We start from the raw sequence: 17,721 nt of genomic DNA on the forward strand, positions 1-17,721 counted from the left end.
TTGCATGTGGGGCGCACGGCTCTGGATTGCAAATATCCTGGAGATGCTTTTTGCAGCAATTCGCAAAGAGGAATAACGCTTCTTGGGAACAGCAGTGACACACTCTTTAGGACTGTCAGTCTACTGAGTTTAACTCTGAAAGCAATAGAACGATTGATTTCGTATATTTCCTTGAAGACTGGGGGACCCGCCCTCACTTAGTATCTTTTCCGGAGGAGAATAGGAGAACGCAATGTGATGTTTTTCAAATTGAATCTAACGGAGCGCCCTAAATCCTGGACTTCTTTACCCACTGATTAGCTGGAAGGAAGCCCGACTGGGGGGTTTGAACGTTAAACGCTAGATTATTTTTCTCAACCTACCGAAAAACTATTTTTAATATAAGATAGGTACAAAACGTTGAGATGGGGAATTACAGAAAAGTTAGTGTTTAATAGTTTTTTTTTTTCTTCCATAAAGGACTTTCGGGTGGTTCTGAAATGTATATTAAAAGTAAAACTGAAGGGGCTGTTTTCCCAAAAATTGTATTTCTGCTGGCCGAAATTACAAAACCTATGTATTAGCTGTGTTCCTATTGGTTAAAAACTGAGTGAAGGATTTAGGATGTTTTTTTTTTTCCTTAGATAAAAAATTTTCATCTTAAACTACATGTATTTGCTGAATGCAGATTATTGGAGAGTTCTTTTGATGAAAATAAACTTTAATTTTCTTAATGCTAAATCATTTTTTCCACATGCTCCATAAAGTTGGATATATTTTTAGAATTTTGCTTAATTCAACCCTTGCAGTGGAATTTAATTTTTAATTTACAAGACTTCTATGTTTAATTTAGCTAATAGAATAAGTAAGTATGAACAGGTGCATATATATATATATATATATGTATGTATATATATATATATATACATACATATATATATGTATATGTATAGTGCATATATATGTGTGTGTGATTGCATTTCTTTGATAAAGAAATATATACTGTAATGGTTGGTTTTCAATTGATTTTTTGTTGTTGTTTGACACAGCCATCAATATATTTGTTTATTATCAAGCTTGTCGTTCCATTTAATTGCATCTTATTATGAGGCGGGTGTGGTTTTCAGAGAAAAGACTGCTAACAATTGTAGTAAACTGCTTATAATTGCAGTGAACTGCTAACAATTGTTGCTGCTTTTAAATTTTTTTTAATTTCACAGAAATATATATCCTTTTATGAATAGTAATTGAAATTTTGAAAGTTTGTGTTTTATATTATTTATACATTGTTAGAAAATATTCAAATAAGAACATTAAGACTTATAAAATCTAAGGCTGTAAATATATAAATAAGCTGTATAGTTGAGTATAAATCATGCTATTTTGTATTGTCTTCATAACAATAATTGTGTTCATTACTTTTTTTCAAAGCTCTATTTTGTATCACTTCATGAAAATTTTGTAAAAAGTGCTAACTATCCTCTATAAAATTTGATGTAATCAAATCATAGGATATCTCATTTCTGTTTTAAATGTCTTTATACCTAGAGTACCAGGGATAGTGGGGCTTGATTTTTAGTGCTGGCCTTTGTTTTTGTATTTTAATTTTCATCCCAATTGTGTGACTGGGAGAGTGTTTCGGGGTAGGGGGAATCTATCTTCCTCTGGACTAGTTATACTTTTTTAGAGCTTTGGTTTATGGGTGATGGGTGAAGGTTATTTTGTTTAATAAGCCATAGTTTGAGAGAAGTGATGGATTCCTTTATTTCTTAAATGCTTAAATACTTAAAGCTTCTCAATACACTATCCAAATAAAATCTACAGCATTCAAAATATTTTCCCTATTATGTGATGCTAGCTAGATTTTCGTGTTGTACTTGTGAGCATGTAGGTTTTAGTCCAAAAGATATATTTTTTTAATGTTTATATGTAGTTATCTGTGTTTCTCTATAGAAATTGATACTGTAGATGGTGGGGAAAGATGCTGCTACAGTAGCTCACCTTTTTTAAAAGCTACATTTATATACTGTGGGGAGAGGTAACAAGAAAAGGTATCAATCTTATTTCATTTGATTACGCCTTATAACTTTTTTTAATCCAAGTAAAAGTCTAATTTTAGACTTTTTAATGCTGTTAACTTCATTGTGTATTTCCAAAATGTAACCTCGGGTGTTTATATATAATACTGCATATTTTCAAATCAGATTAATATCACTTTTAATGTTTATCAAGAATCACATCTAAGGATGAAAATTTCAGAGTAGCTTTCACATTCTGAGTCCCTTGTTTTGTGTAGTACATTTTTGTTTTTTGTTTTATGAAGGCATATGTATATTTTTTAATTTCTATTTATTGGTTCCTAGTAACTATCCAGAATGTTACAAAATATTTTAATTATGAAATGCCAGTCGGTTGATTGAGTTTACCAAAAGAAAAAAAAATTACCAGAGGCAATATTAGCTATTCTGTGACACATAAGCTTTCATCAATTGATTTGTCAACTGTAAATTTAGTTTTGAAAAAGTTGATTGTATTCTTAAACTACTACTGACTTAAAATTGTTTTTTGTCTTCTTTTTTACTTTTATTTAATGACAGTCCCACATTGATTTCTTTTTTACCCCTTTTGAGAGAAAGCTTAGTCTAATTATAACTAGAACATACATTTTAGGATTGTCAAAATATATGGGTAGTTTTTGTCTTGTTTTACTTTTTTGTTTCTTTTTTTTTTCCAAACTGAGCAAACTTAGAAACACTGCTTTACACCTAATTTTTGCACATAATTAGAACTCCAAAACTGTGATTGCTGAAAGTTTATTGCCCCAAATGTCATAAAACCAGAGTATCAGTAATCAAATACTACTTTATTTCAAATAATGTTGAAAAGGCGATAAAGTGACACCCATTAGAACATTAAAGTGGTGACTGTTATGCTAACAACATCATATTTAGAATAGCATATTACTAATATATGTGGATGTTACCTGATTGTATGTGCAAATGACTTTAGATCTATAAATACTGCTTTCTGGTAGAGAAATGACTTTTTTTACCCCATAGTGTTTGCTCGGTTCATTTTTGGTTTTGTGTGTGTGTGTGTGTGTGTGTGTGTGTGTGTTTTCTAGTAGTTTTAAAGATGCTTTAAGTGTCTTCCTTTAAGAAAACAAAATAATGAAATTAATGCTAAATTCATATTTTGATTTTTTTCTTAGTACTTGAGTCATAAGAAGTTTGATACACTTGTTTAATCCATCTTATTTTCACTAGAGAATGTTTGCACTAGAAAGACTTGTAGTGGTTTATTAATATTAATAGGCTGTGATAGATTAGAATTTTACTGTCTGAAGGCCTTTTAATAATCACATTTTTATCATATACATTTAGTGTAATATTTTTCTTATTTATATCCGGACCTTTTTTATCATTATGTAGCATTTTTTTTTTCCTTACTGTGAAAAACGTACACTGCTATATTAAAAATTTAACATTAGGATTTTTTCTTTATTTTTAAACAATGTACCTTAAGTTTCAGTGTGCTCAAAATGTAGAAAACTTTTAATTTTTTAAATGTCATGCTATTTGAATTGGTATTTATGAGATACATGATTGTGTGGCTTTTGTCATTAAGCAATTAAATATTTGACTTGGGAATAAAGGTTTTTTTGGTTTTGGTTTTTTGTTGTTTGTTTTCCTAAGCCGTTCTTTAATAAAAGTGGAAAACTCATTCAGAGCACTATGTAATTTAAACCTTGGTTAAAAAATAAACCTTGGTAGCTTATTATTTTTATATAGTTGCTGCTAAATCTTTAAGATTCAGAAAGGTGAAGCATATTTTTAAAAAAACACTTATATACTCACTTAAATCTCACCTCTACTTGGAAACATTAAAAACTGGTGCAGTAGTTGTCCATTTGTTATTTGTAAATATTTTAATTATTTAAATAATAAATCTCATTTTGATGTTAGAACTGTCATGTATTAAATACTTGGAAATATTCAAATATTCATGTATGCTTGATAAAAAAATTAAAGTTAAAAATAATGATAATGATCATTTGATAATTTGAGGGGAAATGTAGTTAAATTTTGTCCCTGTCCCTTAAGTAATATTATAAGGTCTGTGGATTTTGAGTTTTAGAAGCAAAAACTGTATTTCTCATTCTTTTTAAAGCCCCTTCTTCTGGTTCTCTACCTATATACATGCATCCATGCTGCTTTGAAAACAAATGCCCTAACGAGAAATGAAAGCAGAAACAAATTCTGATTTGTATGAAGAGGCTTCGGATGACAAAACATATCACAGGTGTTCCTAATTAAGTTATTTCTATTTTTTAAACATTATTTTCACTGTTAGGGCTTCTTTGAGCATTGGCAAGATTGGGGCATTTTGAAGACTACTTCTGTGTTCAGGGATCAGCTGTGGAAATACAGGAGACAAATCTGTTGAGTGTCTTCATGCTATAATACATGACATTTTTATTGCAGGTTTTGACCTTTAAGAGAGCCAATTCTGGAAAACAACCAAACTTTGAATACTCACATGCATTGGAACGTGATTAGGAGGTTAAGGTATACCTAATGGATTTTAAACACATATAACTTTTTATCTTTGCAGCAGAACTGGTCTTGAAAATTGTTAATGCTGAAACTTAGGTGACTAAAATCAGTAATTAAAAAGAAATCCTATGAAATGGTCAAAACTGATTTGCTTATTAAAACTCTAGATTTTTTTTAATACATTTGATCACAAATTACATTAGAGCAACTCCAACTGAACAGATTTATTCCCAAGAGTATACACTGTATAATGATAATTTCTCTTTTTTTTCCCTTAAGGATGTTATTGCAATGTGCTATGTAAAATAATTAAATATATAGTGGACTTCATTTTATAAAATGAAGGATTTAAATCAAAAATTTGGTTTTTGGTTATCTGTTATGTAGAGGGTAGGTAGAGTCTATAAAGTTAGATAAGATTGAGAAAATTCTAAGAGACTATAAAGAATTCCAGGTAGTGTCCTAACCAAAAGTGCCAATTTGGTTGAAACTGAAAAACCCACTTTCTTAAGCAGAAACTAACATTTTACTCATAGATACTCGATTAAAAACATTCAATTTGTTCATATCAAAAGTTACTAAATCTTCAGTAATAAAGTTATAGAATCCCTGAACAACCAATAAGTTTTATTATTTAACCTCCAAAAATACTTCATCACAGAATCATTTTTCTGCCATTTTTTTATAGTTTCGCTTGAAATTTTCAGTAGGTTTTTAGCTAATAAAATTTTTGTTTTCTAAATGACAGTCTGATATTATGAAAATGAATGTTGAACGGTATTACTAAGTAGAGCTGGTTAATTATTTCACTGTAAAGTATTAATGGTAATATTTTAAAAGATATTTTTTAGAGAATTGCTAAAATCTAAGAATGGTTTTTCTATAAAATTTTCATCTAAAAATAACAAGATATGGGAAATCCCAAAGGTTTGTTTGTGTTAGAAAAATTTTAATTTAGTCTTGAGTGAAGTATAATTTTCATCATGATGGTAGACCTGCTTTTAACTTTAAATAGTTTATTAGATAGATAACCCCGGAATTTGAGTCTGTCAGCAATCGAGGCTAAATAAAATGTTAAAATTTAATAGAAATCTGATACTTCTATAGAAGTTTGGCATTATTTTATTGGTGTCATTCTGTAAGGTGATTGTTTAAAATGAATACACAGTATAGAATATCTTCATAACTTTCATTTTAGAGTGTTGTAAAGATAGTTTTTATTTTAAATAAGATGGAAATACTTACTCCCCAAGTTTTCCAAATTAGAGTTTTCAGTGTTTTCCAAATTAGAGAGTGTTAAGATAAAATTGAAAAATAAAGTTATCTGAGTATCTGGATTCATTTTATCACTTTTAATCCAGGTACTTTCACTTGTCCTTAATGAGTTAAATGAAGGAAGAGAAACACCATGAGTTATATTGTAAGTAAAAATATACAAGCACAGAGTTGTTTATGATTTATAGATATAATTTATGATGTCTGAGGGTGTTAAAATTTAGTTTGAAAACAAATATTTAACATATCATTGTCCTCTGTAGTTATGAAGTAGCTTGTAAACGTCTAAAAATTTCACTTAGTAAATATTTAATAGCATCAATAGGTATTAATAGTTTTCTTGTATTTATCATTTCTCACAAGTGAAATTAACCTAAGTAATAGTATATGTTATTGTCAGGGTTGATAAAGGTTTTCATTGTTTTGTTTGATTTGGTGTCTTTTAATCAACACTTAAAGTGCATTTATGTAAGAATTTTTACTTCTACATTTGCAAATCTGAATATATCTAAGCCCTTGATTGTCCTTAAAATATAGCATATTATCTCTGTTTCTATTTTATTAAAAGTTTTCTTTAGAGTATTTAACATCTCTGAGTGAAGAAATTTAATTTTTTTCATTAATTTGTCTGATATACTAGATTTAAAGGACAACATATTTTAAGCAGTTTTGTAAAGTATGGCAGTTTTGATAGGGGTTTTAGAATGTTACTGAGAATTTTAAAAATAACATACAATTAACTTTTAATAAAAAAATTTAAATATTTATTTTGAAGCAACTTCATGCATGTGTATGTTTTCTTAAAGTGATAAATAATAACCTAAACTAATTCTGTTGTTTTTCTTCTAATGTGTCAGAATTAATGTTTTCTGATTAGTATTTTTCAAAAGGTAACATTTAATTGCTGCAATGGTTTGTTTGTTTATTTATTTATTATTTTGTTACTGGGGATCAAAGTTGGGACCTTGTGCTTGCTATTGCTAGGCAGGTGGCAGAACCACTGAGCTAAATCCCTGGCCCGGTTTTTAATTTTTATTAAATATTTTGAAGTAGAATTTCTCTTAGCACTACAAACTATATTTGATATTTCCTTAATATATTACTTGGTTGGTTTTACTTTCTTATTTTCATGGTTAGAATAACTTGGAGGGCAAACATGCAGTATATTTTAAATTTCTGAAGCAGATTCATTACTATTTCTGAATATCTACTTTTTAAAAAATTTAGTACTTAATCTTTTCTATAATATAGCTTTCATATATGTGCAGTGCAAAGTTATTGTGTGTTTTTCAAAAATACTGATTTTTAACATTTACTGAATTGCTAAGCAAAAAATCCTTTTTAAATTTTGGTAAAAATAATAAAGTTGGTGTTTTATTTTATAAAATATCACTACAATTTCATTATTTTTTAAAAACTACCCTTTGTGACAAGGTATTACTATTTAAGTTGCCAGTTGTAGTCTATGTATGAGTTTAGGTGTCAAAATATGTTCACATTTTTCTAAATTTTATTTTTCTGAATCAAAAATTGCTTTAGTGGTGAAAGGTGGCTTGCTTTTAAATTTAAACATGAAGGCTGGGTGTGGTGCTGCATGTCTGTTATCCCAGTGCCAGAGAGGCTGAGGCAGGAGGAGAATCACCCTAAGTTCCAGGCCAGCCTGAACTACATAGCAAGAGCCTCTCTCAAAAGAGAACAAAAAAATAAAAAATAAAAATAAATAAGCTTAAACATGACTTACATTTAAAGTTGTAGGTCTTTAAGTAGCATTACATTTTTTTAAAGGTGGTAATTTAACAGAATCAGTATTTCTGTTTATATTACTCATCAGTTGATCCTATGTAGTTACTATGCTTTTAGCGCTGTATTGCACATTTAAAGTAGGTAAATTGCATGTGGAAGTTTTTTTGATAGTTGGGATTTTTGCTAAATCTTTTGCTAATAGTGTCTGAAGTCAAACATATGGTTGTGATTAGATATGTGGGACCTGGGAGGAAGCCAGGGGCATTTTGTAAGCAAAATATTAATTTCATTTCTTGATTGGAATTTGAGCACTTTATTCCCTGGAGACTAGCTAGAAGAGATACCTTTTTTGTGCATTCACCCTTAAAACTGGTTAAAACTCTTCAGAAACTTTTGATAATTGAGCAGTTTAATCTTAGGAGCTGACAATGATTACATGTCATTAATTTTTTCCTTTATGCCTACATTGCAGGTTCTCTTTTTAACCAAAATACAATTTTGTCTTTTCTTCTGTGTTCATCCACTTTTTAAACAAATTCACAATTTTATCATATAGTAATATAAGCAGTCTTGGTCAGTAGGTTGGGCAGAACATTTTTTTCTTTTATTAGTTGCATATACATTTCTGAGCTTGCTACTTAAGAAGTAGGGGCAGCAATAACAATGAATAAATAAATATTACCACCACAGCCCTTTTTCTTGTCCCTTACAGCTGGTAGCAGAGGCTGGGGCATGACTACTGCTTGTCACCTGTTCTTCAGAATACTATCAATATGCAGTAATGGTGGCCAAATACGCCTGTAACCCTTTGTTTTTACAGACCAGATTTTAAAGCCCCACTGTCATTGCACTCATACAGTTTGGGGGACACTTTCAACAGAAAGACATTTTCTTCACACTGTAGCAGAAAGAAAACAGTACGTGCTTATTCTTCTTACTTAGGCTATTATTTTTTTTACTATAATCTATAGTTTTTGTTCATTTAATATTTCTTTGGTTAATTTTACCTGTTAGAATTGGAAATTATTTTCTGGAATTATAAATGGTGTGGTTCATGCTTTTCACTTTTAAGCTGATAGACTGGGGAAATTTACTAATTAGCTGCTGATACTAGTTTGAGGTCATCCTGGGCAGGATACTGAGTTGAACTACATATTGAAACCCTATCTCAAAAAAACCGAAAAAGTAAAACAGGATACATATTTGGGAAAGAAAAGTAAACTATGGCCATATAAGAGTGGTTTGCCCTCCTCCCCACACTTTGGGCCATATTCTGAGCCCATACTAACTTCACTTTTTTAACCTCATATAAACAACTGTTGATTTTGCTATAATTTTAAAGATCTTATACTACTCAGTGCTGTAAATAATAAGAAACAGAGATGAAAATGTGTCCTATTTTTCTCACTATTAAACTATTTTGTCTGTTACAGTAGTATGCCTGCTACTTTTCATTATTAAAATGATGTCACTTCCAATTATTCTAAATCTTTTGGAAATGGGACTTTATAATTTCAGATAATATACAAGAGTTTTCAATTTGTACTATTTGTGCAGACTTATCTAACCTAAGTTCACATAGTTTTCTTATATCTAAATAATTCTGATACATTTTAGTTACAGGAAAGTGGATATTATACTTTTATTCTTACTTGTACAGCTATTGGTAGGAAACTACAAGTAATATTCTTGTTTTAATGTGTAAACTTAATATCCCAATTTAAAATACTACATTTGCAGTAGTTTCCCCATCCCCCAGTACTGAGGATTGAACTCAAGGCCTTCACACTGAGCTACATTTCCTACGCTTCAAAAGTTTTTTTTAATGTGGAGACAGTCAATAAATTGCCCAAGCTAGATTCAGATTTTAACCCTTCTGCCCCTGCCTCCCAGAGTACTGGAATTACACACCCAGCTTCAGTAGCATTATTTTCTTTATTACTGATTACTTATTGCTAAAAATTTTTTAAATTTTATTAGTACATGTGTAGCGCATAATATTTACATTATTTGTGAGAAATTGGTACATGTATGTAGCATATCTTAATTCCTTTTTTATTCCCTTTCCCTCTTCCCCAACCTACCCATCTCTTCATCCCTTTCCTTTATTTTTGGTTTTTTGTACATGTTTGCAGTACATAATTCCTTTTGTGGATTTGGTACATGAACATAACACATCTCCAAGTCCTTTTTTCAACCTCTTTCCCTCTTCTCCCTACTCCCTCTTTATCCCTTTTCCTTTGAGAAAGCTTTATCTCCTTACTTCTTATTTTATTTTGCTTTATTTTCACTTTGCATTCTTTATTTTAGAAAGACAACCATAGTTTGTTCTTCTTTATCTTTAAAAATCATTCCTGATCACGCCTACTCTTAATGTTTTCTTCTATCAACCATAGTAAACTACGAAATAGAATACAATATTCCTCTGGTATTACTACCTAAGGAGCTTTTGTCATAGTATGACCTTATTCATGTGAAATAGTAAACAAATTTGTACCTTATTTTGGCATTGTAAAGTCAAAGGATATTCAACCATAGATTGAGGTTTCTTTTTTTTTTTTAAGTACATTAATGTAATTTAACAGGTAACCCTAAGTACTGTTACTGTAAAAATACTTTTCCTCCATTAATTACCACTTAATGTCTGTGGACCACCAATACCAGAATAACCTAAAATAAAAAATTTATCTGGATTTGCTATATCAGGACCTCTGGAGTTGGGGCTTTGGAATTTATGGTTATTACAGTCTCTAAGATTTTTTTCTTTTTTGAGGAGCACCATATGTGATTAGCACTGTACAAAATGAAATGGTGGAGTTTTGTTCCACACCAATAAACCATTCATATCTCTTGATTTTTTTTTCTTTTAAATATCTGGGATCTACCTAAGCTCAGTGTCTAATTGAATCTTAAACATTTCTGTAACAACAATTATAATTAAGTACTGGTGTTTTCCTCAAATCTATAGTGAAGAATCTAGTATCAAAGCTTTATGCTTTGTCCAAGTGCCTTGGGCCAAATTTTAGTCTGGTCTGTTTGTTTGGAACATCTATTATACCTATGTTAAACATACTGGATGAAAACAGAAGGACTTGATAACTTAAAAAATTTTTAAATTTTTATCTAGATGGCAGCTGTTTTTCTTAAATATACTTTCAAATGAAGTATCAAAAGGGGAACTTTTCATATTCTGCTTGTTGGAGCATTTCACAATATCCTAGGAAATTTGAAGATACCTAGACTTGGAATGCTCTAGATGAACTCAGATATGTATTTAAAAATCTTATTTTTAGAAGCAAAATACTGAAAGTAATATAAATGTTAAGCAACCAGAAATGGTAAATCAGGGCATTGTTTTGTGATAAACTCTGTAGCTTTTAAAATGAAGGTTGTGTATCACTGAATGACTGTCTTTAGCAAAAACAAAAACTTTGTAGGAAGGTTATATACAGTAGTATATTTAAAAGGTATGGCTGATATGCCATTTAAACAAAGCTTGGTAGCAATTGTATGCAATATATTTAAATACTTGATTTTGTAGTAATAGTGTAAAAACGCATAGGATATAAACATCAAATTTAAGCTTGTAGTTAGATCTTAAGAAAGTGAAATGGGATCAGAGTATATAGCACACTAGGAACTACATGTGTAATTGTTTTTCTTTAAGAAAATAAAAGCAAAACCGTGTAGGCAGAATATTAGAATTAGCTGGGGGGGGTTCGTGAATAGCATATAAAGATTCTTTTAGATTTCTTTTCAATTTTCGGTGAATTTTAATATGAAAAGTGTGCTGGAATGTGCATGTGTGTGTGTGTGTGTGTAGAAAATAATCTTGCAATAAAATATTCAGTGGAATGCTCCACTGAGAAGTTGGATGTGTTTGTTGTAATCTTCCTAGTCTGTCTCTTGTAAGTGCTTCTGTCACATGGTATAAACTACAACTCATATTCATGGCTCACAGAAATCAAACATTCTAACCAACTCAGGTTACTCAGATATCTTTAAAATAGTTTTTTATTTTTAAAAAGGAGTTGTAATATTTCCTGCCTTTGTGTACTGGCTTTTAAACCATCATATTCTTGCCAATAAAGGACAACCATGGAAACTATTTATCATGAGCTTTTCATTCACTGATTCAATCCCACAACTCCCCCCCCTTTTTTTTTGTCCATAACATCATAATATAATCTTTTCATAGGCTTTTTGTGCATTTTAAACTCTAACTTCATATTCATACCCTATACAGTAAAATTCTTGGAATTGAGCAGTACATGACTTTCAGATTTTTCAAGTGTGTGTGTGTGTATATGAAAGTATGTGTTTAGGAGAGAGAGAGAAATCAATCTTGATATGTAATTTTGAATAAATTTAAAATGTTTGCATATGTTATGATATTATATTTGCATATTATATGATATCCTCCAGAAGCACAGAATATTTCGAGTTAGATATTGAGGTATGAGTTTTAGTTACATTTCTTATTTCTGTTTCAGAAAGTAATACAAAAGCAAATTTAAAAAATAATTGCATTATAAAGGAATGTAAATGCTACTGCTGGCTGTTTGCAGTATACAGTTGTTCTGTGATATATAAGGATCAGAAATAAATGATCATTGACCTCAGGTTGAAAGTATTCTAACTTCTGTGATCAAATGATTAAAGTCTTTGCTCTTTATCCTTTTCCTAGGTTTAATAATAAAATGAAGACCATAACAAAACAGGCTCCTTAGCCCAGCAATTCTTATTTTTGTAAGTATCAGTCCCACTGCCATTGGTAGTTACCATTGGTGTCATGTTTCAGTTTATTTCTGATTTCTGATTTGTTCCCCTGTTCATCCTAGAATATAACTTTGTAATCTTTTATCCCCATGCACATTGGGGTTTAATGTTAATTTAATACAGTTTAGAGCTAATATTGCCTTGAGTAAGTTTGTATTTGTGGAAGTATTTTACAGGTAGGCCCTATTATCTCTAAATGTGAGAATCACAATTTTGAATCCTTTTCCTTCAAAGACATTTGAATACTAGTCTTTTTTAATTCTCATCAGTCAAGTTTATCAATCTTAGAGTATTTATAAATTGAGAATATGGTGGGGCGTGGTGTCACACCTGTAATCCCAGCACTTTGGGGCTGAGACAGGAGGTTCACTGCAAGTTTCAGACCAATCTGACCTATTACATAGCAAGACCCTGTCTCCACATAAGTACATAGATAGATACTGTAGTATCCTTTCCAGTTGAAATCATTTTTTTTTACATTCCCTTAGAGCCTTTGTGAGGAGCTTTACATTTGGCTATTAAAACTTCAGGATGGGGCCGAGGATTTAGCTCAGTGGTTCCACCGCCTGCCTTGCAAGCGCAAGGACCTGAGTTCATTCTCCAGTACCAAAAAAAAAACTTCACAAGGTAAGAAAAAAAAAAAAAGCAATTCCTTTTCCTTTCTATACAGTGGACCCCGAAATTGGCAGGGCTTACATCCCTAGAGCACCTGTGAATTGTGAAAAACCACAAATTTCATATATGATCAGAAAATTGCCCCAATAATGCCTCGTTTTATAGTTTAAGCACTCCCACAGTTATATAATTTAATAAAATACTGCCTTTTTTTTTTTACATTATTGTTATTTTTTCGCAATACTGGAAATTAAACCTAGGGCCTTAACATTAAGCTGCCTCTCCTACCCTTCTTTTAAAAAAATTTTTTATTGAGTTTTTGATACATTTTAGGTATGCAGTACAGTTACCTTTATCTTTGAGAACTTGTAACTTTACATGATATATGTTGGTTCTTATTTTTTCCCCATTCCCCTGCCCTCCCTTCAACACCTCCACCCTTCCCTATTTACAGAGACTTTGTTTCCAATTTTTTCCTTTTCTCATGTTTTTTCTTTCCCTTCTTTCCTTTCCCCTACCCCTCCCACTTTTCCTACCCCTTTAGACTTTTTCTTCCTATTTCACATTGTTATACATTTTGATCCTTCTTTACACTTTGTTTCTCACACCAGAGAAACTATTCGGTATTTACCATTGTGTCCTATAATAAAATACTGTCTTGGGCTGGGGATTTAGCTTAGTGGTTCCACTGCTTGTCTTGCTGCCTTTCAAGTACAAGGACCCAGGTTCCATCCCCGGTACCAAAAAAATAAAATAAAATATTGTCTCAATAAAACCTTAGAAGGTGCAGGGCATTTTGCCATGTGTTAGGGATCTTAGGGATTTAAGAAGAACAAAACTAAAAACACTGGAGATAGCTACAGGTCGTACAGCAACCTGTTACCATGTAGGAATGTTGGTGCATCTGCCAGAGATGGGTAACAGCGCAGCAGCCAATCAGCAGCAAGGAGAGCTGAGTAGTGGTTTCAGATTGGCTAGTTAGAAACCTCCCTTCAAAAAAATAATTGTGGAAGATATTTGTGGTTTCTGCAAAATTGTGGGAGTTTCCATGAACAATTGTTATTGAAATCCACAAATGACTCAGCCCCCAAATTCTGAACCACAACTTCACATGGTGTACTGTACATATGCGCGCCTACCTCTTTCTTAGAATAAGCATAATTTTCCTCTGATTTGACATTAGAGACACTTGTAAATTATGATGGAATAATTCTAACAGGTTGAAATTAGTTGTATCTGTGGAAGAATTCATGTTAAATGCATAATATACTTATTTCCCTAAAATTGTCTCAGACCCTAAAATAAGTTACCAGAAAGGTTAATTTTCATCTATTCCTTGAGCTAATTCTCCATCTCTAAAGAAAACTCAAACTCAAGTATAGTTTTTTCTGTCTCATGTTTCTGTTCATGTTGAAGCATGAACCTGTTTAAATGAAAACTAGTGCTTCAGATGCTTTCCTTACATTAACATGTTTGTATTAGTATTTCAGATCATATGTATGCAAGAGGGTTGATGTTGTGAGTATAGAAGATCAGCCATTAAAGTCAATAAGAGGTTTGGCGGGAGTGAGGGATCAGTTAAATGCTGAAAACTGTTAATAATGAGCTGGTTTGCAAAGTAGAAGCCAAATGCCACAGGTCAGTTATTTTTCTAATTTTTTTTCCTTAATGTTTTTGTCTCTGGAAAGTTAGAATGGAAACATTTGCAAATCCCTAAAGAATCCTATATAATCCAGGATTGGGTTCTGTAATTGGTCCCTTGGAAGCCAGCTCAGCTTTTCTTCAACTTAACTCTTAGGAAAAGAAATCTTTTATATTAGTATTATATTTCTACTATAAATTGGAGGGTGATCCACTTTTCAAAAAGAAATTGGTATCATTTACCTCCTGATTTATAAGCACAGATAACACCATATTCTTTACCTCATTTTATCTCCTTTATAAATTTCTAAGCAAATCATCTTTCTTGGCTGTTTTCCAGAGTCTTTCAAACATTAGATCACTTGCCATATTTTATAGTTGGAGTGCTTTCTGTTGTGTGTTCTACATAGGGAGTTTGTGTGGCCTTTTCTTACTGTAAATCTTAGATGGTAATATTTCCAATTAAACACTATCCAGAAAAATAGGTACATAGTGACAGTACTCAGTGATGCTATGTGATTTTGGCGGGACCTCCTTTCTCAATTTTAGAGTTTATTTAATACCATAGTTCTGATGGGGATTTTGAAAAAAATATTAAGTTATGGAGTGTGTGTTTTCCAGAAGTGTTCATATGTTCAGTGCTGTCAAAATTAAATAATGGCAGTGCTTTGGGTTCTTTGTTCCATATTGAGTAAATATTCTTCAAGATTTCATTTCAATGTAAACATCTAACACTTTTATTGCCAACAAGAGACTGAGAAATAATCATAGCTTTCCTTCGTTCTCCCCCTCTTTGCTGAACTGGGGGTTGACTACAGGACCATCACACTGAGCTGTATCTGCAGTCCTTGTCTGTTTTGAGATAGGATCTCTCTAAGCTGCCCAGCTGATCTCAGCCTCCCATGTAATTGGGATTATAGACGTCTGCCTTTGCCTGTTTCCACTTTTTTGAACCATTTAATTTTCACATTGCATTTTTAAATACATATGCTTAAATTACATATTTCTGTTATGTGAGTTTAGCTATTTAGAGCTTTAAACATCTTTAGGGCATTGTGAGCAGTTGAGAACATTATACTATCTTTTTAATCTAAAGTAATAGATTTTAAGACACCCTGACTTTGTAAATAGGCAGACATGAGATAAAGCGGAAAATTCACCATTCAATGCTATGTTGGTAGTCCTGCAAATTACTTTAGTCGAGACAAATTACTTCCTAATTTAAGAGACTTACAAATTTGCCTATCTTGAGTATAAAGAGAAATGAGAAACTATTTCCCATGTAGGACAAGTTATCCAGATAAATTTCTAGAAATATTACTGAGTTAGCCATAAAATAGCAATGGCATGTAAGGATGCCAGTCTAGAAAATATTGTCAGTTATTGAATTATGAAGAGTATAAATATAGATGAACTCAGAATATTGGGAAAAGAATGTTTTAATCAGTGGGGTCATTACTGATATACAGCAAGTGATAGTAAGATTTGTTTTGCTTTTGATAAAAATATAAATTATGCACTATACAGCTGAAAATCTTGATTTTTAATTTGTGATAGAAATTTTGTCTTATGTAAATCACTACCTCTGCCACTCACAAGAAAATTTTAATTACCTTAAATAATAATACTTTTATGGTACTAGTGGTAAAAAGGTAAGATTAATTACTATTTAGTAAATATATCAGATTGAAACCCTTAAAGTTACAGATTTTTCTGTAATTTTTAAATTTATTTTTGAGCGGTTCTAGAGATTTACCCCAGTATCTTTGTACCAAGCTACCTCCTAGCCCCTTTTGTATTTTTTATTTTAAGACAGAATATCACTAAGTTCCCAAATTGTCCAGGCTGAGCTCGAACTTGAATTCTTCCTGCCTTAGCCTCCCAGAGTGCTGCGATTACAAGCACATCCTGCCACGGTGAGCCTATAATTTATTAATATAGGAAAAGTTCACAAAATACTGTAATTGTTTTTTTGGTCATTGTTTAAATAACTGCTATTTTTAGGAATTATACAATGTTTAATCAAATGCCAGGTATTCATTGTCTTCAAAGCCTTTTTAGTTGCCATATATTGTATGTTTAACAGAATAACTGAGTTAAGACTGAGCATTCATGTTTCTCATTAGGTTTGTTTCTTATGTTCTCAAAAAATTGCAGCAATAAAGTTAATTTTAGTGTCAAAATTATGGAGTTGTGTTTTCCTGCCCTGAACAACTTCCCAGTTTGTACAGGGAATCAAAGAAAAAATAATAATTTCTTATTTATGAAGTTATATATTGGATGTTGTTTTCTTAGCAAAATTCAAACAAGGCAAAATTATATTCCACATGTTTGATTTAAACAGAAACTTAAATATACAAATATAATGAATTCTGATCAGTAGGGATTTTAAGCTTTAAGCATAAATATAGTAGGTAACATTCCCAGATCATTTGGTAAAATTTTAGCTACAGTTAGTCTGAAACTTGAGTGTCTAAGTTTATTTCTGTGTAAAAAGAGAAATAAATTGAATGTAGAATTGAAATATATGTTCATTTGTTAGTTTCCACACTTGTTTGGCCAAGGTTATCAGTTTCAGTCTTCCTATTAAAACTAACTAGTAAGTTTATAGCTATTTTTGTTTTAAAACAAATTTTTTGGCTGGATGTGATAGTGCACACCTATAATTCCAACATTGTGGGAGGCTGAGGCAGGAGGATTACAAGTTCAAACCCAGCCTGGGCAATGTGGCAGGATACTATATCAAAATTTTTAAAAATTAAAAAGATTGTAGCTTATTGCTGCCCTTCCCCTAATTTTTTCTTTAAAATATTTTGTGTAATCTCATTTTTTCATAGTAAAATTATTGTAGCTCATGAAAATAAAGTTTTAAAATATTTTATAGGATTTACTTTAAAGAATGCCATCACTTCCAGGTTTCCTACCACTGATCCGATTTTCATTACCTCAGACAAAAAGATTTAGAGAAAGAATATCTGAATTTTTTTGTTTGTTTTGAGACAGTCTTGCTATATGGTTCATGCTAGTCTTGAATTCACTATGTAGCCCAGGCTGGCCTCAAACTTGTAGCAATCCTCCTGCCTCGGCCTCCTGAGTGCTGGAATTGCAGGTATGACCCACCGTACCCCACTGT

At 31.4% G+C, this 17,721-nt stretch overlaps 1 long non-coding RNA gene across 2 annotated transcripts; it reads left to right on the forward strand.

Annotated features, from left to right (window-relative positions):
* Nucleotides 1-4,471: 4,471 nt before the first annotated feature.
* LOC104871158 lies at nucleotides 4,472-12,929 on the forward strand. 2 transcript variants are annotated; one of them, XR_004515702.1, is made up of 3 exons: nucleotides 4,472-4,547; nucleotides 12,241-12,302; nucleotides 12,821-12,929. It is a non-coding gene; the product is annotated as an uncharacterized LOC104871158 (long non-coding RNA). The 2 variants fall into 2 exon arrangements; XR_004515703.1 differs by lacking the exon at nucleotides 4,472-4,547 and adding an exon at nucleotides 5,895-5,955.
* The last annotated feature ends 4,792 nt before the right edge of the window (nucleotides 12,930-17,721 follow it).

The sequence above is a fragment of the Fukomys damarensis genome, unplaced genomic scaffold, assembly GCF_012274545.1.
Source record: "Fukomys damarensis isolate Sample0158 unplaced genomic scaffold, DMR_v1.0_HiC HiC_scaffold_38, whole genome shotgun sequence".
NCBI lineage: Eukaryota > Metazoa > Chordata > Mammalia > Rodentia > Bathyergidae > Fukomys > Fukomys damarensis.